General features: G+C 44.6%; 1 pseudogene; it reads right to left on the reverse strand.

The window, feature by feature from the left end:
• Positions 1-20,648: 20,648 nt before the first annotated feature.
• On the reverse strand, positions 20,649-21,057 carry LOC118709445 (annotated as a pseudogene).
• Between the last annotated feature and the right edge of the window lie 2,119 nt (positions 21,058-23,176).

The raw sequence follows: 23,176 nt of genomic DNA on the forward strand, positions 1-23,176 counted from the left end.
TTGATTTTTAGGTTCACTTGTTGGTAGGTATGTATTTTATGTCTTTTTGTTGTTCATAATTTTTACCTTTACCTTTTTCTTCTTCCTCTCTTTAAAGAATACCCTTCAGCATTTCATGTAATTCTGGTTTGGTGTTGATGACTCCTTTAACTTTTTCTTGTCTGTGAAGCTCTTTATCTGACCTTCAATTCTGAATGATAGATTTGCTGGGTAGAGTAATCTTGGTTGTAGGTTCTTGTTGCTCATCATTTTGAATATTTCTTGCCGCTCCCTTCTGGCCTGCATAGTTTCTGTTGAGAAATCAGCTGACAGTCATATGGCTACTCCCTTGTAGGTAACTGTTTTTCTCTTGCTGCTTGTAAGATTCTCTCTTTGTCTTTTGCCCATGGCATTTTAATTATGATGTTTCTTGGTGTGTCCCTCCTTGGATTCCTCTTGTTTGGGGTTCTGTATGCTTCCTGAACTTGTAAGTCTATTTCTTTTACCACGTAGGGAAAGTTTTCTGTCATTATTTCTTCCATTAAGCCTTCAATATCCTGCTCGCTCTTCTCTGGCACCCCAAAAATCCGGATGTTGGTACACTTTAAGCTGTCCCGGAGGCTCCTTACACTGTCCTCACACTTTTGGATTCTTCTTTCTTTCTGCCTCTCTGGTTGGGTGATTTTTTCTTCCTTATATTCCAGATCCTTGGTTTGATTCTTGGGGCATGTTGATCTATAGTTGAGCTTCTGTATATTCTTTATTTCAGAGATTGTATGCTTAATTTCTGACTGGTCTTTTCTATTTATTTATTTGTTTGTTTGTTTGTTTGTTTATTTATTTTGGTATTCTCTTTAAGGTCCTTGAAGGTGTCACCAAGCTTCTTGGAGGTCTCATCAAGTTTCTCAAAGGTTTTTAGAAGATTCTTAAGTAATCTTATAAATGTGATTCTGAACTGTGTGGCATCCATTAGTTTATTCTCCTCCATCTCTCCCATTCGTGTCATGCTTCTGTGTTTCCTCATTTTGGCCATCTCCTTGCATTGATAGAGTGGCTTTATGTGGTTATTTACCAATAGGGGTCAGTAGCTCAGCTTCCCCAATCACCTGAGGTGGTCACTTTTGCTATATCCCTTTGTGGGCTTAGTGCACAATCTTGGTGTAATTAAGCCTTGATTGCTGTTGGTACACTGGGAGGAATTGACCTCAAGGCCAATTGTCTGTGAGGACCTGCTGTGTCTATAAAGGAAGTACTGCTGCGCTGGAGACACACTTTGTTTCAGTGGGGCTTTGGTGCTCACTGAGACCATCTCCCAAATGTGTCACTTATGGGTGTGAGGGATTGAAACTGAGCACTAGAACTCTGGTTTCTGGGTCTCAATGAGGTGCAGTCCAGCTACTGTCTGAGGCCAGTACTGTCATAGAAGCTACAGCACGAACTATAGTCCTGTCCTCCTTGGATCTGTTTGCCCCAGGTTGCAATTTTGCTAACCTGCAACAGAGAGGGCCAAAGTCCGCTGCTTGGAGCTTGGATGTGTTGTGAGGGCGAGGTTTCAGGGCGGAGTCTCAGGGCATCACTACGCTGGGGCGTGGCCAACAGCAATGGTGGCCAGAGGCCTCTCGGATGGTGTCCCCATGTCTCTCCACGTCCAGCATCACAGCACAGTAAACAATCTCAGCTCTGCAAGCAAGCCAGCCCCATTTTCTGACCCGATGGCAGGCAGTCTAGCCTCTCCCCAGAAACTGGATTTCAGAGAGATCAGGCACTTGTCTCTTTTTGGGTTGAAGAAAGTACTGCCCTCTGCGCGCAGGGATCCTCCGCCAACCCGTAGCGCATCCGTGCCCTCCTACCTCAGTTTTTCAGCGCTGTGCCCAGGATTCTCCTCTTTCTCTTTCAGGCTAGAATTAGGGGTGTCGAACTCAATCAGAGAAGGGGCCAAAATCTAAAATCCAGCCTAAATCGCGGGCCGAATGGTTTACTGAACAGTCATAAACTGTCATTGTGATGGAAATGCAGCGGAGTGCAGTGATGACAGCGCGGTGCAGGCCACATTGCAAGGCCTGGCGGGACGGATTTGGCCAGCGGGCCTTGTGTTTGACACATGTGGGCTAGATGAAGGGCTTCCTCTCAGCCAGCTTTTGTTTGGTTTGGGGGAGATAGACGTTTGTTTCATAGTTTTTCCTTGGACTTGTGCCCGGCGGCCGTTTAGGCGTGTTTACCTAGCACTGCCATCTTCCTTCGGTCTCCGTTTCTCTCTTTTTCTTAATGGAGATCATTACACTTATCTTGTAGAGCCTATACATAGTACGCACCACGTAGACTTTTTCCTTTTGTTGTTGTTGTTGCTGCTGCTGCTGTGGCTGTTGAAATAGGAAAGGAGGGAGGATAGAACCCCGGTAGTGAGAAGCCATTTCTTGAGAAATTGCATTCTTGGAAGTAAGAGCAACACATTTTTGCACAAAGGATCCCTGCCTTGTCTCTGCAAGGTCCCGATACCTCACTCTGCCCTCAGAGTTAAAAATATCTTAGAACAGCCCTTCCAATTCTCCCCAACCTGGAAATTCCCCACTCGTGTGAAAATGGATGGTGAGTTAATTAAAGGCTACCAAATGTACTTAAAGCCTATCAGAAAGCTACCCTAATTGAATGTTTGCCAGTTAGAGGCTTTCTCAAGACTTTTTTTTTATTCCGTAAAACCTTTCCAGATCCTTAAGCCCCACTAAAAGAAAAGTGACTGTGGATGGTTCCCTGGCAGCTGCAAGCTTATGAATGCCTTTGCTAATTGAGCCTCTGGATTGTTTTTCTATTTGACGGTAGGGCAACCTATGAATTCACCATAAGTCACTAATGTGTCACCTCTGATTTGTTACCAGAGCGTCTGTTTGTGAAAGGAATTTTAGAGATAAAACGGGCAGGTTTAGGGAGTCTCAGGAATAAAGAGGGCCTGTGGAGGAGGAATGTTCCGGTGAAGGACTGAGGTATCTCTGGCCTGAGCAATTAAAGCAATTATAAGGTAGATCAAAAGCAGCCCAGGCCTGAGCAGCTTGGAGATGCCAAAACGCTTATCTCACTTGCACAGAGGATAGAGAAATGCCACAGGATAAGGGGGGGAAGGAAGACATACATTCACAGAGGATAAAGAAAAATCACAAAATGATGGGGAAAGGAAACATATTTTTATAGATAATAGAGGAACGTTGCAAGATAAGAAAAGAGAAAGAGAGAGGCACCACCTGGACTTTGGCCTTTGAAACTGATACTATGTAACAAAATAACCAATCAGGAAAGCAAGGGGGTCCTAGATTAATGAAAGGTCCAATTAGAAAGGGTCAGGTTCAAACAAGGAGCTGCAGTATATATAAACCTGAGACAAAGGAACAGAAGCAGGATTTTTTTTTTCTCCCCATTAGTAAGAGAGAGCAAGCTTTTTCCATTTGGGGTCCCCTCCCCAGAAGGTCCCCTTTGGGAACACCTCTGCCCAGATGGAGTTTGTATATGTTTCCAGTAAACTTCTACATTTTTATTAAAGAAATCTGTTAGTCCATGAATTGATTCTTCATCTTTGTCAGACAAGAACCCATGAGAAGAACTCTGTACCCAGATCCCCATGTTTTATTTGGAAAGGATGTGTCGCAGGACACATGTGCTTAGCTAGGGTCAGGAGTGAGACAACGAAGATGGGGTGCCTCCAAAGGAAGAGGGACCTGGGGCACCAGACGTGCACCAGGTACAATACTACCTTTCTGAAATGAATCTGGGGATGAATTTGAGTGAAAGAGGCTGTTCTTTAAGAAAGGGACAGATCAGTACCTAAGTCACAGTTGCTGCCAGCGACCGGCACCAGAGATCTGTTTTGGAAATATTGTGATGCTGAACTGAATGCATCATCTGTCTTCAGATGTAGAGCATACATATTTGCTCCATTGGACTTGAAATTACAGGAAACATCACATTGCTTCGTTTTTTATGTTAAACTTAATCTGATTAGATGCTTAACATCATGTAAATTTATACGATGTCCTAGGGAGGAAAGAATAGCTTACACAGACCAGAAATTTTGAGGAAGGGATCCACGTCCTTAGCATCCCTACTGGTTGCAGCTAGGAGGCTCAGTGTTCAAGTTGGCAAGACCTGCTTAGAAGGTGGAATGTCTCTGATCCTTACTGCGCTGGGTCTCAGAGACCTTTTGCCAAGACTCCCAAGCAGATGCTTTCTCCCTTGGTTCCATGGAGTCACCATTCCATCTAGGGTGTCTGTGTCTCTACTGCTCTTGGAAACCACCACCCACTCCCAATCTCTCCTTGGTCATAAGAAAACCATCCCTATTTCTGGGCAACAGGAGGGCAAGCCAGTACTGCCTCCTCAACACCCATTGAGAGCCCCTGTCCCCATCTTCTCAGAGAGCTACCACCCGCCAGGTGATACCTAGGTAAGTCCCCACAGACACTTTCACATATTGAGCAAAGGGGGAAAACCTCCGCCTTATAAGTTTCCTAACTTATCTGGGACCTTTATGCAAACATGGAAAAGGTACCCCTTCCTCAGGGCACATCCCTGCCATCTGTCAGAAATGTTTCAGTGTTTGTTAGAACAAGACACTATTGCCATCTGCCAGATTTGCTATAATAACTGTGCAAACTCCAATGATGCATACAATAAAATGGAGTCCCCCTAAGAGGAGGCACCTTCTTGCAGTGGACAACCTGCACAACTTAGAAGCCAGCTTACCATTGTCCAGGGAGGCTCTGCAAGCAGAGAGCAGACAGCAAAGAGCAGGTTGCAAAATAAAGCCCAGCACAAGAGGATGACGCCGCTGAGTGTTCCCGTCTGCTAGGGAGTGCGTGCATCGGCATGGCTTTCACACACGGCGCCTCTTCCCAATGTGGCATTATGCAGCAGGCAGCCTTCCATGAGATGCACATATGCAGAATCAGACCACAGGCCTCCAGGATCTTAATGTTTATAAGTATCTAGGATGACCCTGGACGAATGGCTCAGTTAGTTGGAACTTCATCCCATAAACCAAAATGTGGCAGTTTTTGGATTCTCGATCAGGGCTCAACTGATCTCTCTCTCTCTTTCTTTCTCTCTCTCTCTCTCTCTCTCTCTCTCTCTCTCTCTCTTTCTCTCTCTCTCTCTCTCAAACATATCCTAAAAAAAAAAAAAAAAGCACATATCCTTGAATGAGGATTTTAATTTTTTTTAACTTTAATTAAAATAATAACAGTATCTAGAACCTTCACAAGTCATATAAATGTCTAATCACTGGGTTGTACACCTGAAACTAATATAATATTTTATATCAACTGTAATCGAAAAATAAAACATTTTTTAACTATCCAGAATCTTAGGTTATGTGAAAACTCAGAAGCCAGTCATCAATCTTCAAATGCTAGTTTTCCACCGAAGCCAGAGACTAGCTGCCTTCATGGTCCAGTGACAAGGAAAACACTTCATACATTGTGTTCAGACAATGACTCCGATGTTGACTCAAAACAGTTCTTAAACCACTGCATTTGGCTTTACTCACCCAGTGATCCTTGGCAGGGAGTTAGGGAGCCACGGACTGTGGACTAGGTGATAAAAGATCACTCAGGTGCCTGGAGGGGGTGCACAGCAAAGCCAAGGTCTATTTAATCATACCGGCATCTGGAGAGCGAGGAAAGGGAATCCGGGGAAATAGGCAAGGAAAGCAAACAATACATCTTCGTACTGTGACCTCCAGGGAAAACCTTTTGGAGGATGTCACATGGTTCAGGGCATGGCCCACACTCAGCACAGCTCACAGGGACCCTCCCAGAACAGAGTGTCATGCACAGTGTCCACTTGGACACTGCTTCCCAGCTCTCTCTGTGCACTTATTCTCAGATGTGCAAACTTGCTGCTCTCCATCCCCATCCGATTCTTCAGGCTTGACACTTTGCTTCTTTTTTCAGATATCACCTTGGTTTCTCTAGACTAGGGGTGTCGAACTCAATCAGAGAAGGGGCCAAAATCTAAAATCCAGCCTAAATCGCGGGCCGAATGGTTTACTGAACAGTCATAAACTGTCATTGTGATGGAAATGCAGCGGAGTGCAGTGATGACAGCGCGGTGCAGGCCACATTGCAAGGCCTGGCGGGATGGATTTGGCCCGCGGGCCTTGTGTTTGACACATGTGCTCTAGACACTGACCTTGATAACCCACCACTCCAGTGGCTACTGCCTCCCAGCTCAGCCAGCTTGCTCTGGGACCCTGTTCAGTCTTGACCCACCCCAACTTGGAAGTAGGCGGACCACAGTTCTAGGCAGATAGCTGAGACCACCATCCTCAAGATCATTTGACTCTTCAGTCCCAAGGACTTTCTGGGAGATGTGAATGGACTAAAGTTATATTAAATTCTACTTTGTGGAAAATAAGATTTCAGGACATTTCAGTATAGTATTCACAAATTCTGTACTGGAGCTCCCATGGCAATAGAAAAATGGCAAATGGTAATGCACTTCATATGGTATGAGTCATGCTTTCTCCTTCCTCATGCTCTTGCCTTGTTACCTGAAACTTCTACTGTAAGAATCTCCTCCAAGGATAGTGCCAATAAAATGCAAAATTATTAATATCTGTTAGGTCAGTGGTCAGCAAACTGTGGCTCGTGAGCCACATGCAGCTCTTTGGCCCCTTGAGTGTGGCTCTTCCACAAAATACCAAGGGAGAGTCTATTTTGAAGAAGTGGCATTAAAAGAAGTTTTAAAAATTGGGAGAGTCTATTTTGAAGAAGTGGCATTAAAAGAAGTTTTAAAAATTGGCTCTCGAAAGAAACTTCAATCGTTGTACTGCTGATATTTGGCTCTGTTGGCTAATGAGTTTGCCGACCACTGTGATAGGTGATAGCTAATGTCATGTCTCTCATGCATCCTTTTCAAAAACATTGTGGGGGATGGGGGGCTAGTATTAACAAAAACCATTTAAAAACCCATGACTTGATCAGCTCCCCTTTCTAGACAATTTTTCATCTTACTGGAACCACCCTTGGGAAAGATGCTTACAGTGGAAGTTTCAGGCAACAGGGCAAGAGAATGAGGAATCAGAGGAATGATTCTTGGGCAAAGAGGTCAGATTCTCTAAACTCCCACCATTCCCCAGGAGTTAGACCACAGTGGGTGGAGCTAACCCGGACACCTCCTTGGGCTGAGAGTTCATTTTTCCAAAGACCAAGAGAAAATCCACATTCTTCATATTGCTGTCAGTAGAAGTGGAGTTCTTGGGGTATCTTGAGGAAAAGAATTTCCTGAAGTCCCCACAGGAAGATAGGAAAGCTTTATTGATGATGTAAAATTAATGGAGTTCCCCTCCAAAGTCCCATCTCTGTCAGTCAGTCTTGCCATGTAAGTAATCCAATCTTGTTTTCAGCAGGGCCAGAATTAAGGCCACTGCCCAGAATTTCTGTCCCATATTAAAGTCCAGTCCAGGCTCTGGCTGGCTTAGCTTGTGTTTCTAGCTACAATCCATTGTATGTGGGATCCACCTGGCCATGGAGTGAACAGACAAGCACACAAAAGAGTACGGGTCACAGAGCAAGAGAGAAAACAAGAAAAGAACAGAGGGAGGGATTTCTTTTGTTGTGGGGTCAAACCCTGGAGTCAAAAATAAGACCACTGGAGGCTGCTAATGGATTAAAAAAAAAAACAGGCAAGGATTTATTGAACTGGCCAGGACGGCTGAGAGAGCACCACACGCAGGTGGAGTCCACAGTACCGCACCCTTCCAAGTGTAGGCAGTCCTTTTAAAGGTCTAAACCACAAGAATTTTCCTTTGTTCTAAATTCTAAGGTCATTCCCAGCCACATCCTGCTGGACCCTGGAATGTCGACCTATCTTGCGATAGCAGATAGTACAGAAGCAGACCTGAGCAAACTTAACATCTAAAGGTTATCTGCAGTTTCTACTCCTGAAGCTACTGAGTCAGTGGGAATCAATCTCCTGTGGTCCTGGTCCACAGGCACAGAAAAACTGCCTTAGCCTCCAGGTCCCAATCTGAAAGCTGAGGCAACTACCCTATTGTTTAAGCAAGTAAGCGAGTGCTGAAGCCAGAATAGCAGGGTTAAAACTCAAACAGCAGTTTTTACCTAAGTATGGTTGCTACCATACTTCATTTTGTCTAGGGATTTTAACCAGAAGCTTCTTCAAACTAACCAATTAACTTTCCAAGATTTTGAGTGTTTCTGATGGGGTCTACCCCCTAGCCAATCCATTGTTCCTCAGACCAGACCTACAGGCAAGCATCTCCCGTGGGCCACCTGGACTTGGACTTCTACTGGCCTCTCCTCCCCCTGTGCTTATCTTCTCCTTCTCCCCCAACAGTTCAGTGCCAGAGAGGGGAAGGGAAGGGTGTTAATCCCCTGGAGCCATGGTCTGCACACTGCTGAGAGTCACATTCAGCCTTTTGGCCCTTGAATGTGGCTCTTCCACAAAATACCACGGCCTGGGTGAGTCTATTTTGAAGAAGTAGTGTTAGAAGAAGTTTAAATTTAAAAAATTTGGCTCTCAAAAGAAATTTCAATTATTGCATTGTTAATATTTGGCTCTGCTGACTAATGAGTTTGCCGACCACTGCCCTGGGGGAACAGTGCTGTGTGAAGCTGTAGCTTCCTGGTGAAGCTTTCCAGGTGACCATGCTTACAATATCTGATTTCCCTTTGCTTTCTTACCTTTTATTAACATAAGTAACTAGCTAATTAGGATGATGGCATAAGAAGATTATTAACAGGAAATAAGAACAAAGGGAAACCTGGGTCGTAAACATTCTCCTAAATCAATAGGCATGCAACAAAATCTCTGCTGGCAGTGTGGTCTGGAAGGAGAACAAAAGGAATTCAAAAGCCACATCTCCAGTTATAAACACACACACACACACATACACACACACACACACACACACACACACACACACACCCCACCCCCGCTGCCACCATTCTTTCAACACTGGGTCTACAAATGATAACTTGTAAAATCACCTGTAGCTATGAATAAGCAGCCTGTTTGCTTCAAGGATTCTAGGAGCTAATCTCAAAGGAAGCAGACTCCAGCTTTCAGGCATTTTGGCTCCAGGAGATTGCTGACCATCAACCATAGAACCAGGGTGATGGAAACAGACTGTTGGTTGGTTATGGAGCAGACTGTGCTGACTCACATCCAGCACCCTCACCAGGAACCCACAACCCCCTCCAGTTCTTTGTTCTGCTTTCCTCTTCCTTGCTCATAAAAACTGCACTGAGATGTCAAGATGGCCTTTGTGATGTTAGTCTGCCACTTTCTCAAGTTTCTGGTTCTTAAATAAACCCCCTTTCCTTGCACCAACCTTCGTCTCTAGATTTTGACTTTCAGGTTCAACCTGGGTTCAGTATCAACTTCATCCTGGAAAGCTCAAAAGGGAAATGATTTTGTAAAACAACAAAGGGTATATGAAGGAGGGAACTAAAGTGTCTTATCCCACACAAGCTTTCCACTGGCTTGAATTTTTTTTGTTTGTTTGTTATGTGTTTGTTTGTTTGTTTGTTTGTTTGTTTTTAGAGAGAGAGAAAGGAAGGGAAAGAGAGAAAAAAACATCAATTTATCAATTTGTTGTTCCATTACTTATGTATTTACTGATTGACTCTTGTGTGTGCCCTAACTGGGGATCGGATCCATAACCTTGGTATATTGGGACAATGCTCTGAGAGTGGGGAAGGACATGTAATGAGTATAGAGTACAGTTGTCTAATAATCAGTCACTTTACTAACTATAGATGAGAAGTTTTCTTACAGACCCTGGGAAACTGGAGGGTGAAATAGGCCTGTAAAAGATAAGATAACTTGGAGCCCAGATGGGTCCATGACTCAGAAAAGAAATATATTTTGAGAACAGACCAAGGACAGGACACACTTTGATTTGGTTGCTGCACTGGACCCTGACCCCCTTTGGAAGTTTTTCTCAGGAATGCTGACCCTTCTCCAGTCCCAGAAACAGGCTGAGCTGTTTGTAATATCATAGAAGATTAGCCACCTTGCTATCAGATTTTGAGCTTCTGAAGGCTGGACTTCAAACTCTACCTTCCCCTTTTTCCATGTTATATTTGTAGCTCGCAACTGCATGTAGCTATCTTCTCCCTCCTGAGTGTGTGTGTTTATATAACCAGCCAACTGGCAAGGGGGGTCAGAGCAGATTTTTGGGTGACCGACTGCTCTCCCACACTGCCGGCATTATTGGAATAAATGCTCATATATGATCCAACCCTGTCTCTGCTGAATTGGCTCAAGTGGTGACAGGCAGCCAGGACCCCTTGATTGTCCAGTTATATAACCAACTGAGCTACCCGTCCAGGGCCAAGAAGGTTCCAATCTAAAAGTCCCTCCTCTCTCACTGGAAGAGGCAGCTGCCCTGCTCTTCCCTGAAGCCACTGTGGCCAACTTGCCCCAGAGGAGCCAGGCCTTCTTTGTAGATTCAAACACATATGCAGGCCTCTGGGCCCTTCCTGCTGTTTGCTCTCAGGCAAGCTGCCACTGGCTTACAAATGCCCACTTCCCACAGGAAGAACAGCTTCTGGAGGAGAACTGCCAGTGGGGGATTAAATCCCCATGTGCCAAGAACTAAAGACACTCCTCTTTGTGTTGTGGGAAGAGAATATAAATGACAATGAATGCTAGCCAGTATGAGGCTAATGCCTCCACCCCAGGGCGATAATCAACCCTGCAGGTAGAATTCTGTGTGACTGGAGGGCATCTGGAAGAGGAATTCTCTGAACTAAAGTGCCAGAGGGCCTTCAGATCAGAGGGGCAGCTTTCTGGAACTAGAAACAAAAGAACAGTAGGAGCCTGTCCAAGTAGGTGGGCAGCCCTGAAGAACCCAAGGACCAGGACTGAGGCTGGGGCCACCACGTCAAAATACAAGAGCAGGAAGAAGAGCCTGGTGTTTTTCATAAATTACCAAATGGAGCTCCTTTATCAGCCATCTGAGGTCGCTGCTACTGGGCTTGGGAAGCAAGTGACTTGCTAATTTAACACAGTCCATGAGGAGCAGAACCAGCATTTGAGGAGGCCTTGGCCTTTCTCCTGTTAAAAAATAAACGGAGGCATATTAACAATGTTAAGAGTTTATTTGAGCATAATCAATTCTAATCAGGCAGTGGTGAGAGGGCAGGGCGGGGCAAGGATGAGCTCCCGACACCGCCCCACAGGGCGGAGTTATCCCTAGCCCTCACCCAACCAATCAGGGTTAGCCGAGGCAGTGACATCACCACCGACCGGAGTAAAACCCCTGGACTGGGCAAAATTCGTGCTCTCTTTCGCCATGCTGCCAGCATGAGTGGGACAGAGCCCATGCTAGCATGAAAAAGGCTCTCTTGTTTATTGCATCGGACTCAGCTCCCTGGTGGTCCTTGGGGATCATGAAGTCTGGGCGTAACAGTGGAAAACTGGAAGCAGTTAGGAGCACTCCTCGAACTTACATAGAGAAAGTTCGGAAACAAAGAAATATAGCTTACAGCCTACGAAGCTGAGTGTCATTGGTTTTCCTTGGTGCTTTTGATTTTGTAACAGTGAAAAATATACAGTGGTGCCTCACACAACGAACTTAATTTGTTCCAGGAGCAAGTTTGTTGTGCGAAAAGTTCGTTATGTGAAACACGTTTTCCCATAACAATACATGTTAAAAAAAAATAATTCGTTCTGTAGCATAAAATATGCTAAGATGACATAAAAAAAGATAAATTTTTTGTTATTATTTTTATTTAGATACATCTAAAAACATAATTTTTTTTAAAAAAACACACATTTTTTTAATTTTAAGATAGACTAAGTAGAGTCTACCGAATCTTGCACATCTTCATCCATTTTCTGCTTTTTGCCGATGGTTTCATGAAAAACCTGTCCAAAGTCGTTTGTTTTTCTCTTTTCTCCAACATCTGCCGGAAATAACGGACAAGAGTATCGGAGTAAAGATCGTTGATCCTGTTTGCTTCAGCTGAATCCGGATAGTGGGCATTGGTAAACTCCTGAACTGCTTTCCATTTGACCAGGATGTTCTTGATGTCAGCAGTTGGGATTGGTTGATTGTTTGATTGTTGCTCCTCATTATCAGATGACGCTTCCCTTTGAGCATTGTCCTGTTGCTGGACCAGAAGTGCTTGGAGCTCTTCAGTTGTCAGCTCTTCTTCGTGTTCCTCAATAAGCTCCTCTACATCCTCTTCCTCTACCTCTAATTCCAACCTTTGGGCCATTGTGATGATGTCCTTCACCACTTCTGTGTCATCAACTACTGCTTCTTCCTGGGTCCACGAAGGCACAAGCATCTTCCAAGCAGAAATGAGGGTCCTTTGTGACACTTCTTCCCAGGCCTTCTGTATAAGTCGTATTGCCATAAGGACATCAAATTTCTCCTTCCAAAACTTTCGGACAGTCATATTGTCTCCACCAAACTTGCATTCTTCAAACACCTTATTAAAGAGGGCTCTAGTGTAGAGTTTTTTAAAGTTCGCAATAACTTGCTGATCCATTGGCTGAAGAATGGATGTGGTGTTTGGTGGCAAATACTGCACCTTGATAAAAGGATAATTTTCCTGCAATATTTCCTCTAGGTCTTTTGGGTGAGAAGGGGCATTGTCAAGTATCAGAAGGGCTTTGAGCGGCAGTTCTTTTTCCAGCAAGAATTTCTTCACGGCAGGAGCAAAGGTTTCCAGAATCCATTCGTTGAAGATAACTTGGGTCACCCAGGCTTTTTGATTGGACTTCCAATGAACAGGCAGTTTGGACTTAATAACGTTATTTTTCTTGAAAATTCTTGGATTTTCAGAGTGATAAACCAATAGAGGTTTGATCTTGAGGTCTCCGCTGGCATTAGACGAAAACATAAGGGTAAGTCTGTCCTTCATGGCTTTGTGTCCTGGCAATTTCTTCTCCTCTTTTGTAATGAAGGTTCTGCTCGGCATTCTTTTCCAGAAAAGACCCATTTCATCGGCATTGAACACTTGTTGTGGGCAGTATCCTTCATCCTTAATACATTTTTGAAAGTTAATAGAGAACTTTTCTGCTTCTTTCTTGTCAGCACTGCCAGCCTCACGATGCATAGTAACGCTGTGGATTCCACACCTTTTCTTAAATCTAAAAAACCACCCCCTGCTGGCTTTGAATTCTTCTTCATTATCTTGATTGCTGCTACTTCCAGGGACGTTTTTCTTTAGATCGTCATAAATTCTCTTGGCTTTGTGACAGATAATATCTTGGGTTGTTACGTCACCTTTCACCTGCCTATCCTTAATCCAAATCGCTAATAGCCTCTCCATTTCCTCGTGGATTGAAGACCTATGTTTTTCATGAAATAGTTTTGATACTCCTTTGGCTACTTTGGCTGATTTGATTGCATCCTTATTTGTCAAAATGGTGAAAATGGTGGTCTTGCTGAGGCCAAACTCTTTGACGAGGTCACACTGTTTTACCCCACATTCACTCCTTCTAATTATTTCCTGTTTCATTTCAACAGAAATCACCTTCCTGCTTTTTTTAGAAGCCATGATATAAAAAAAATATTGAGTTTAACTTAAAAGGACGACTGCCGTGATACGTGCGTGATTTAATTCGTAATGAAGAACGATTGCTGCGATACGTGCTTAAGTTAAGCGCAGTGACTAACGACTGCCTGCAGTGCCTGCGCGGAAGGATGCAATACATCGGCAGCGATCGTGGAAGCTCGGGCGAAGCAGTCGTGGAAGCTCGGTCAAAGCGGTCGTGGAAGCTCGGGCGACTTCGTTGTATGAATCATGAAATGAAGTTCGTTGTGTGCAGCGTTCGCTGTGCGAGGCGTTCTTTATGCGAGGCACCACTGTATAGGTTTAGATTTTGGTTTGCTTACACAGGCTACCTAGGTAGTAGCTGAAGTAATTAACACCCCCGTGGAACTGTCTCCCTGGGGCCTGAAACCATTACTAGAACAGTCACTTCTACCTGCTTCTCTAATTTTTAAAGCATCATGAGTGTGGGTTTGTTAGGTCCAGGCAGGGGGGGAAGCCCAGAGCAGATGCCAGCATCTGCGAGGTAGATGGTGACCAAGATAACTGGTGGCGCCTTCCTAGACCCCTGGCCCAGGCAGGAATTCCACACCTTTATGCCCTCCACCCTCCCCTCACTAAACAGCTGTATTTAGTGACAATGAATGCTAGCCAGTATGAGGCTACTAGCCAAAACCCGTTTGGCTCAGTGGTAGAGCGTGGTAGAGCGTCGGTCTGCGGACTGAAGGGTCCCAGGTTCAATTCCGGTCAGGGGCATGTATTGTACATTGGTTGCAGGCACATCCCTGGTAGGGGGTGTGCAAGAGGCAGCTGGTTGATGTTTCTCTCTCATCGACCTTTCTAGCTCTCTATCCCTTTCTCCTCCTCTCTATAAAAAATCAATAAAATATATTAAAAAAAAAAAAAAAGAATTACCTAATCTGTTTTTGGCTTGAACTTCCTTGGCCCACCCTCGGACCAGTGAGTTTCACCTGGGAGCGCAAGATTAAAACCTCCCCCTTTTAATCGCCTGGACTCTGTGTTTTGTTTCCTGTGTAGCAAACTGCTCAGGTTCTTCCTTATAAACAACAAAAACATAAGAAATCAAAACTCTCAACTGTTACCGATAAGATCCAACTCCTCCTGGGCCATCACCCCAACTCTGTCTTCTAAAGAGATACCCCTGCTCCCCTTGGCACCTCTCCTGTTATCAGATGAAGTGGGGGGTCCTCTTCCCCACTGGGTGCTGCTGGGGTGGAGTCCTTGTGAAATCATAAGAAAAGGAGTTTTTTGAGACTCACGTGGGGAAACAATGATTTTTATCCCCATGGAGCTAAATCCCTGCATTTCCAAAGCCCCATTTCCCTGGGTGCAGTTATAGTGAGAAGATTAATAGGCTATTCCAATGTAACCCTGATATATTTTTTTTTTGGGGGGGGGGGGGGGGGTTCTAGCAATCTGAATCTGTGCCAGCAAGCCCAGTGTACATTTTTGATAAACTATAATTAAGTCACTGCCTCTTTCCCAGAAACTGGTCTTGTAAGACCCTTTACCTAAATACAGAGGCCATAAACTATGAACAGTGCACAGCCCCGGAGAGGGTGGTTATTAGTGCTGGCGCCAGGCCAGACCATTAGATACGGTCTCAAGACCCCCAACATCTGGGGCCTTTTTTGCAAAGCCTATGAAAGGACTAGAAGCATAATCCATATTTGGGGGACAAAGACACCAGAAAAATATAAAGGAGAAGTTCCCTACATGTTACTTTGCTCAGACTTGGGGAATTATTCTGTTGAGTCCGCCAGCATAATAAAACTGCATAACTCCATTTCTCTAAAGCGTTGCTTGGTTTTTCTCTGGTCTTCTACAGCAATAGAAGTGTAGTAGGGCTCAAACCAGAGTCAGTGTCCAGAGTTTCCGTCCCCTGTGGGAGCTGGGTCCACACAACATTAGGCTCCCTGCAGTTTATTAGTCCTCTGTACATAGAGGTGCACAGTCTCCACGGGAGAGTGCCAGGCAGCCAAAAGTGAGGCACGTGCCAAGAGAAACCAAAAGAGCAAACTTCTTTGTTCAGGCGATTCTGTCTCCCAAATCTCCACCTGCTTGCAGTGCCCACCTCCATTCTGGCCAACCATCTCTGTTCCCAAGTGTAATTGACAGGCAATCACCTTCCTGATCTCATTCCAACTTTACTAGGCATGTGTCTATCTTCCCTTTGTCAGTGCCTTCCCCAGTGTTTACAGAGAGTATGCCTATAATGTCTGGCCTTCTCTTTGCTTCTTTTCTATTCCAACTAATAAGGAGGGGATATGCTAATTGACCATCACACCTCATAAAGATAGTGGCACCCACAGCCACAAGATGGTGGTGCCCAGTCCCCTCAGCCCTGTCAGGGCAGCAGGCATACAGCATGGCCAGGCCCACCATCAGGTGGGTTCTACTGCTCTGCACAGCTTCCTCTGAAGTCCCCCAGTTCCCCCCACCTCCCAGCCACCCAGGACTGGCCCGAGGGACTACAAAGGACTGAATAAGCAGGCTGTGTGGGGCAACCAGGTGACAGGGGGGCAATTGGGGGCAATCAGGCCAGCGGGGGAGGGGGAGACTTGGGGGTGACCAGGCTGGCAGGAGGGTGGCAGTTGGGGGCAATTAGGTTAGTGGGGGGGGAGGGGCATTCAGGGGTAGTGAGAGGTGACTAGGCTGGCAGTGAGGGCAGTTGGGGGTGACCAGGCTGGCGGGAGGGGGCATTTAGGGGTGACCAGGCCAGTGGGAGGGGCAGTTAGGAGCAACCAGACTGGCATGCAGAGGCAGTGAGGGGCAATCAGGCCAGCAAGAGGGGGGCAGTTAGGGGTAACCAGGCAGGCAGGCAGGTGAGTGATTAGGAGCCAGTGGTCCAGGATTGTGAGAGGGATGTCTTACAGCCGGATGGCAGTTGGACATCCCATGAGGAGTCCTGGATTAGAGAGGGTGCAGGCTGGTCTGAGAGAACCCTTCCCATGCACAAATTTCATGCACTGGGCCTTTAGTTATTAATAACTAGCTAATTACAATAGTATCACTTCCAGAGCTTCTTGCATTTACATTCATATATATGTATCTGTTTCATGGGACATATGAAATGTTGTCCTATATTCTTCTGCAACTCTCTTTTATTCAACAATACATCTTAGAGATCTTTCTCTGATAGAACACTGAGAGCTGCCTCATTCTGTTAGGGGCATAAAAACAATATTGTGGACCAGCTATAATTATAAGAAATATTAATCATGCTCTATTTTGTTCTGATTAAAGAAAGCACATTCCAATCAGGCTGGGAATTACACTTTGGACCTGGAAGCTCACCTGGAAATTCAGCCCACCCTCTACATCCAGGAGCTGCCTATCATCGTGGAAAGGTTAACAACCTTGTTGCACAAACCAGAGGCGCCAGCACTTTGAAAACCCCTAACCCTTTGCATACTGTGAGATCCTTTCTCCCCCTCAACTGGTGGGCAGAGTTGTGACATTACTGGCATCTGCCACGGAAACATCCTCAAGAAATTGAACCATCAATCAGCATATGCTGAGTGCTCTGGGGCCCACCCCTTCCTGTTCTGCCCTGGGTCCAACCCTTTCCTGTTCCTCCCCTCAAAAGGCCCCCCACCCCCCCACAAGTTGCTGCTCTCTATTTCTGTCTGTGGAGTCAGCCTGGTTGGGTCCTTTCTCCTCTCCTCCTCCTTTAATTCTAATTTCTCTACCTCTGTAATGAGTCCTGCTTGTTACTGGGGAATAAACCTTCCTTTAATATATCTTGGTGGTCTCCAAATTCAGTTTCCTGCACCTCAAACCTTACACATACCTCAGGCCTTTGGAAACCCCCAGCCACATTACCTGTAAACTGTCCATTTTGCATGACGATTCTTATCTCTTTTGCCTACTTCCCCATGTAATCTTTGTTCTTTTACCCAATAGAAGCAACTGGCTTATGGTGGGGTGCAGAGCAGATTTTTGTGGATGACCTGCTGCTCTCCCATGCTGCCGGCAGTGTTGGAATAAATGCTCATATATGTCTCTGTTTAATTGGCTCAAATAGTGACAGGCAGCACAGACCCATTGGTTGTGCAGTTAAATTCATTTTAATATAGTAATATATTCAACAGCCTGGCTGTGCCACAGCTTATGTATACATTCCCCCATTATCAGGCAATTAAGTTGTGACTATTTTTGTTGGGGGGGTGTTGGGGGGGGGGGTGCCACTATCATGTGGTGATGACCCAGACACATTTAAGTACCTGAGATAGAGCAGGCATCAGAAAATTATCTGAGAAAGCATCCCTGGAGAGACAGATGCAAAGCCTGTAACTAAAGTGGAGGTTCTGGAAATTCTGCCTGAAGATCCTAGATTCCGCTTTTCCCCAATGGTCACAAATCAAATTTGTTGGAAACTGAGAAGTTACTGTTAAAGCCAGACACAGCCCGTCTTTCAGTTTAATGGGATTGTAAATACAAACATGTTTGAAAACGGAGTTAAATCCTGCCTTCAGTAACCAAAGGAGTTAGTCCTGAAAGATTATTTCATACATCAAAAATCCAACCCAACCTGAAATGAAAAGTTGGTATTGATAACGCCTGGGAATTTCAGCACTTGAACCATATAAAGAGGATTTGAAATGCAGTTACTGCTACTCAGTTTACGTATTTATAATATTTTTCTTCTTTTGAAGCAAATGAGAAAATAGATTAGCTCTATATCTGACCCATGAAGACACAGTGAGACGCTGGCTAAGGAAATCCATTGATGAGGACAAATGGAATCTAACAAACCAGAAGGAGAGAAAATTATTTTATCCACCATCCTTACCAATCCAGTTAATCCTGAATGGCATGAAGCTTCAAAAGATTATGTTTTATTCTGCCCTGTCTGCCACCAGCTTTGCCTGAGGAACTTCTGCACATCCTTCATTACTCTGCCCACCATCTTCTGCAGGATTGCCCCTTTCTCCCAAACCAACTCAAATATCAGCAGAGCGGTACATATACATCCATATACCATAACATTTCCTGTTTGGCACTCAAGATGAAGCAGGAATTTTGGGGGAACATACGCAGGCTTAGGGATTTTTTAGAATTGGGGTCCATGGAAAAGGGCAGGGCTGCAGACTGGGAGAAGGTACATTTCCATAAAACAAGGAAGCCAGGTGCAGTTATATTTTCATAAGACAAGGGAGCAGCAACAAGTATACTGTATTTCCATAAGACAAGGAAACTGGAAGTAGCCAAGAAAGGTCTATATTTAAAGAGGAGAAAGGTCTATATTTATGAAGAGAAGAAAGCCCAAAGAGAATAGGAAAACAATAAGGAAGGAGGGGGAAGAACCTCACAAGTCTCATGTGAGGTTCAACCTTTGAGCCCAGGAGTTACTATAGTAACCAGTGGAAGGGGAATATTCAGGCACCAAGATCTGCAACCTTTATAAACCATAAGAAAAGGAACCCAGTGGGACCCTTTCTCCCCTCCCTACGTGGGAGTCCATTCTGTGGGATTCTTTCCTTTCCCCACATGGGAGTCTGTACTTGTGCTTCAATAAATCTTCACCTTTGCTATAACACTTTCTGTCCATGTATTCATACTTCGATTCTGTATCAAAATTGAGTAGGCTTTTTGAGAGAAAATACTATAGTGTGTGCATTTTGTTCTCCCAGCACATAACAGAGTTGGTACCTAGCAGGTTTTCAATAAAAACTATTGACCTTAAAAAAAGAGTACTCTTGTCATTCAGTAATCTCTGAGGGTCTACAAAAAATGGACATGAGGGGGAAAAACAATAATCCTCTAACTTAATTCATCAGTTCACCTGGTGCTACTTAAGGCATTAACTCCATGAAGTAAAGATTTTCTTTCTTTCTTACATTAAAGTATACTTCCTAGAATCTTAGGTATCTGAGATTTTATATTAAGGACTAGAGGCCCAGTGCATGAAATTCGTGCATGGGTTGGGTATCTAGGCCTGGCCAGTGATCAGGGCCAATTAGGTTCCCTGCTTCCTGGCCTCCCCACCTCCTCTTTCCCTTGCTCCCTCAGCACCCTAACTCTGCCGCTGGTTGCCCACCATGTTCTGTGCCACCCCCTGTATTCAGCACATGTCATAGTGAACAATTGAACAACAGTCTCCAGTTGAACTTCCAAGGGGACAATCTGCATATTAGCCTTTTATTATATAGGATTCTTGGTTAATTAAATGATAGATTTTAGAATCAAAGAACTCAACAAAGGGGTCTACAATTAATTGCAGCTATAGAATCTAATACAGCATTTTTGCCTTTTCTAATGCATGTTTCCTTTTGATAAATAAAAGCTCTCAGGTCCTATCTTTAGAGACCATTGTGCCTTCTGGGGCTGGGGTGAGGAAATGCTCATGCCCAGGTGAGGATCTCCTGGCTATCTCAATAGCTGACCTTAGGTTCAGAAAACTAGAAACTACTTCCAACATTTCCATTATGAAAGCCCATGACCTTAGGTGTATTTACCAACCCTTTTGGGATTCTGCCTTCCCATATACAAAATGGGAACAATAAGCATATCTTCATGAGAACAATTCCTGTCAACTCCTACCAATCTTTTAACAACGCCCAAACATTGCCTCAGCTGTGGAGGCTTCCCTGGCACTTGCCCTGCACACAATTCCATTAAGAAAAATATTAGATGCTGCTGTAATGGGCATTCTTAAAATGACCACAGAAATATCTCTATTTCTACATGTAAGTTTTCTCTCCCCTATCAAGAAGTGAAGTCTATTACTCCTCACCATGACCTTGAGTGAGTCTGTGACAACTTCCAGCACAGAAGGCATGAAAGCCTTTAAAGTCCTGCACTCTCTGAGCCTTGAGCCACAGAGTGAGAAGTCCTTGCAGCCACCAGCAGGATAGGCTGTGTGGAGAAAGCAAATGGAGATACAGAGAGATGTCTGAAGGTCCCACTACTCCATATGCTCTGGCCCCCACCATTATCAGCACAGTTGCCAGACAGGTGAGTGAATAAACCTTTGGGATGGCCACTACCTGACGGCAGCCTCATAGAGGCTCTGATCCAGAACTGCTCCATAGAATATTCCTGAATTTCTGACGTGCAGAAACTGTGAAAAAATAAATGACTATTCATTCTTGTTTTAAACCACTAACTTATTTATTTTTTTGAAGTAAATTTTCATTTATTTTCCCCCAGAGAATTTTTCTTCACTCTTTAAAGACTTAGCTCCTTACATGGGCTTTGGTGGAGATCGTAGGGCAACACCCGCAGGTCTAAACTGGGGAGGGGGTGTTTGGTCCTTCTGGGCTTCATGAGAACGATTCCTGACTGCCTTGCTGTGAATGGCACAGCTCACACAGTAATGCGACTTCACATACAGCTTGGGAAATACATAGGCGTTGAAGACACTCACTTTGAAGATGTCCCTAATCATGGCTGTGGCCTCTGCTATGTTTCAAATGACAAACTTCTTAGTGGCCTTGTCCTCAGGCACACACCAGGCACAGTTGGTGCAACATATAGGCTGCACATGGCCTCGGCCTCTTTTGGCAGGACCGTTATTCCTTCTTTCCTTGGTCATCTTGGAGACAAGGACCCGAGAGAGTAAACCACTAACTTTTGAGATGCATTGTTACATAACACTAAATATCTAGAACAATTCCCTCCCCCAGAAAACCTCTGTCTATAGCACATCTATCATTATAAGTAACTGTTTATCTCTTGTCACCCCTATTTGGTAGTAAAGTTCTCTAGGTCTGGAACCATATATTGCTATACCCAATATCTTGAATGAGGGCCTAGGTAGAAAATATGAATTATTTTATAAGTTTGGAAGGATGGATGAATGAATGATGGAAGGAGGTTGTCAGAGCAGCCAGAGCAGAGCTTCTCTGAGTCCATATATTCTTCTAAATCCTATTAACAGCTATGCCAAGTGTCAGAGCAGGTTCCTTCTCCAACCCTGCCCATTACACTAACTGTTGGGTATGAGGCCCTCTGCCAGGGGATGGACCTTCTTGGATGCCAGGTGGTAGATGAAGAAGCCATGAGAAGTTGTGGTCATATAAGAATGAGTATTGTAGAAGCCAGTGGCCATTATGGACAAAAGGGTCCACATGCTGACCTGACAAGCCCAGGCGAGGCCTACATGGTGGTCTTGCAAACTCAGAGACCTAAAGTAACCACAAAGGATGGTCTGAAATTAAACTTTAACTAAAAGCAGTTGTGGTGGGTAGTTACATTCTAGGCCAGTATCTTCACTGACAAGGTCATCCTTTACCTTAACATACCCTTGAAATGTCTGGGTAACTTCCTTTTTTCTGGACCCCTTGGGGCACACCCTAATGTGCCTAGGTGCCAGGAGAGATGCCACAAATTCCTCCATTGTTATCATGTTAATTGTTCCTGCACCCACCTAAGTATGTGTTTATTATTTTACCTTTTATCCAATCCCAGGGTTTCCCTGCTTTGCTTTCTCCCACCTCTCTGGTCTATCACCAATGGATTTCATTGATTGCATTGTATCAATATAGATGTAATCCGCCAATCCCCTGAGCATTATCTCAAGTCGTTGAGGTTCTGCTTCCTGGCATTCATAGATAGTTTGGCTCAAATAAACTCACAAAGATTCTTTTCTGGTTTGAATGTTTTTGTGTTAACACCATTCACCCATCAGACAAAATAGTTCTTTATAGCAAAGTCCTCTCTAGGCAGCCACACACTGGCTGGTGAACCAATACATCTTTCCTACAAAGCAGTAGAATCCTCTGTACCCACAGCCATTATCTGAGCACCGCACGCTGCCTCTGCATCTACAGCCTCACTTAGCAGCGGCACCCGAGCTCTCTTGCCTCTCTGGCCTCTCCCCGCTCTCCTTTCCTCCCTCACATAGTAGCTACATCCTCTGTGCCCACCTTAGCTTCTCCTCCATACACTGGCTGGTTAACGTGTATTATACCACTTACCACATGTGTCAAACACAAGGCCCGCGGGCCAAATCCGTCCCGCCAGGCCTTGCAATGTGGCCCACACCGCGCTGTCATCACTGCACTCCGCTGCGTTTCCGTCACAATGACAGTTTATGACTGTTCAGTAAACCATTCGGCCCGCGATTTAGGCTGGATTTTAGATTTTGGCCCCTTCTCTGATTGAGTTCGACACCCCTAACTTAGACAAAAAGGCTAGCTGCCAACAGTGACATCAGTTATTTGGGCTATAGAAGTGCACAGTATACATTGAGATCACTGTGGCCTTGCAGCTGTGTAGGCCTTGGACATTCTAATTAAGATTCCCATGTTCAGAGTAGCCTTGGCCATCAAACATATTAAGAACAGGGCCTTGACTACCCAGTGTCTCTGGCATGGTTCCCACAGAGAAAGAGAGAGATAAGTGAATACTTCCCAGAGATCCTGTGGAATCCTATAAACTAATGAATATAAAATATCTTAACAATGTCTTAAGACTTCCTGTTCCTAAATGGTGCATGTTATCCATCTTAAGACATGTGTCTGACTGGAGAGGTTTAAGATCACAGACATTTTCTGCATAATAAATCCAGTAATGTTCCCTCGTTCTATTCCAACCCAGCTAAGCTGTAATTTTGTCTGCATCTCCATTAGTTATAAGCCCTGTGGGAGCCAGAACTATGTTTTGTTTTTGTGGGGTTTTTTACCACTTTACAGTTAGAGCCTAGCACAATG

Source organism: Pipistrellus kuhlii, unplaced genomic scaffold (genome assembly GCF_014108245.1).
Source record: "Pipistrellus kuhlii isolate mPipKuh1 unplaced genomic scaffold, mPipKuh1.p scaffold_m20_p_7, whole genome shotgun sequence".
Lineage (NCBI taxonomy): Eukaryota > Metazoa > Chordata > Mammalia > Chiroptera > Vespertilionidae > Pipistrellus > Pipistrellus kuhlii.